This window comes from Tupaia chinensis, unplaced genomic scaffold (genome assembly GCF_000334495.1).
Source record: "Tupaia chinensis unplaced genomic scaffold, TupChi_1.0 Scaffold000231_1, whole genome shotgun sequence".
In the NCBI taxonomy this organism is placed as follows: domain Eukaryota; kingdom Metazoa; phylum Chordata; class Mammalia; order Scandentia; family Tupaiidae; genus Tupaia; species Tupaia belangeri.
Genome location: NW_006159706.1, coordinates 1,299,870 through 1,301,624, shown reverse-complemented (window position 1 = coordinate 1,301,624; position 1,755 = coordinate 1,299,870). Strand labels below are relative to the sequence as shown.

The following is a 1,755-nucleotide window of genomic DNA, read 5'->3' as shown; positions in this document are numbered from 1 at the left end:
TATGTACATATATATATATATATTTTTTAATTTGACCAGAGAGAGACAGAGAAAGAGAGAGAAAGTGACAAAGCAAGCTGCCAGGTCTAGGACTCAAGCTGCTGTCAACCATGCTAGAGTCCAATGCCTTAACCTCCACACCACCTACCTGCCCCTCTTAATTCTTTTGATTGTTCCTCTAACTTCAGTCAATCATATGGTTCTTTCCTCTCTTTTCTCCATTTTAGATTCTATATTCACACAGTTAAGAACCTTGACTTCCAGCTACATCAATATGTTTATTAACTTACTCTTTTCAGAATAATTATCTCATTATAGTACCAAAACAAACCTACCAAGTAAAATTCAAGATTTCTTTGCAAATTCTGGGGTCAGCAGATGGTGTAATGGTTATGTCATTGAACTTCCACGCTGGTGACTACAGATGGAGTCCCGGACTTGGCAACTTAAAACACGCTGGATGTGTGTGCATGCGTGTCCACAATCCTGAGAGGAGAACAAAGGAGAAGGGATGGTGTGACCATCCCCTCTGGGCGGGGTGTGATTTCTCACTTTCTTTTTCTGTCTCTCTGGCGATCACAAATTCCCTATAGCAAAAGCCTCTCTATTGAAAAAAAAATATTTCTTTGCAATTATTTTGTCTTCAGATTGATAGTATGAAGTCAAAGTACACAGTAAAGGGACCAGCAGATGGCATAATGGCTGTCACTGTACTCCCACGTAGTTGACCCATGCGGTTCGAGTCCCAGACGCGGTGGCTTAAACTCACACTGGCGCGTGTGCATGCGTGCCCAAGGTCCCGAGAGGAGAATGGAGGAGAAGGGATTATGGCATGGCCATCCCCCTTGCGGGATGATTTCTCGCTTTCTGTCTCTCTTGTCTGTTTCTATCTTTCTGGCGAGTGCATGAGCCCTATAGCAGAAACCTCTCAAAAAAATAAAAATAAAAACACAGTAAAAATTCAGATTCAATTTTCTCCCATTTCTTTATCCCAGAGTGACACTTCTAAGAGAGGAGTTGAAGATTAAGTTAATTCATGCTGTTCTTTCTCTGTAACATAACCCATACTAGGATATGTTATCCTTTTGGTTGCTGTTAGTTTAGTTCCTAGGTCTTGGATGCTCAACAATTCTATGAATAAGTGAATGTCAGAGCTAAACTATGCACTGAAAAGGCTTATGAAGGCTCTCCTGGCAGAATCTCACAACCTGATGGGCTTAGAATAGAGCAGGTATGTCGCCAAGGCTTTTTGGGGGGAGGAGAGAGGGAGGCGAAGATTGCAAAAATTTATCATCTCAGATATTAATAAGCACTAAGGTTTTGGGGGTATTCAAGAGGAGTCAAAGCACCTACAGGTCGAAGAGGCTTCTTCTGCAGCCATAAAGTTCCTGTCAAGTAGCCAAGTTGGGGTCTAAAGCGCTTTGGACCAGACTGCCGATATTAAGCTGAATTCAGATACGGATGGTGGGAGGAGACTGAAAGCCCCTGCCCAGGTCCAGGAACTGGAGGTACAGCAGTTACTTCCTTAGTGTTCGGATGTCAAGCTTCCCGGTAAATTTAACTTCCGGGTCCTATTCCAGGCCTCCAATTCAATTTAACAAGCTCCGCCTTCTGCGATCGAGGCAGATGCCGTGTGCCGATTGGTCGTATCAGAGGGCCTGCCCAGGCGTCGCGGTCGTAGGTAACGTCGAGCTCCAAGGCGGCTCCAGCCCCGGTCTCTCAGCTTCCTATTGGATTCTCCGCTCCCCATCGGGA

The 1,755-nt window shown here is 44.6% G+C and overlaps 1 protein-coding gene across 1 annotated transcript in view; it reads left to right on the top strand.

Annotated features, from left to right (window-relative positions):
• Window positions 1-1,675, top strand: part of TMEM265 (transmembrane protein 265) — a 19,194-nt gene extending 17,519 nt beyond the window's left edge. Inside the window, exon 4 of the mRNA XM_014587701.2 lies at window positions 1,581-1,675. The gene's annotated coding sequence lies outside the window, so the exon portion shown is untranslated. The remainder of the gene's footprint in view (window positions 1-1,580) is intronic.
• The last annotated feature ends 80 nt before the right edge of the window (window positions 1,676-1,755 follow it).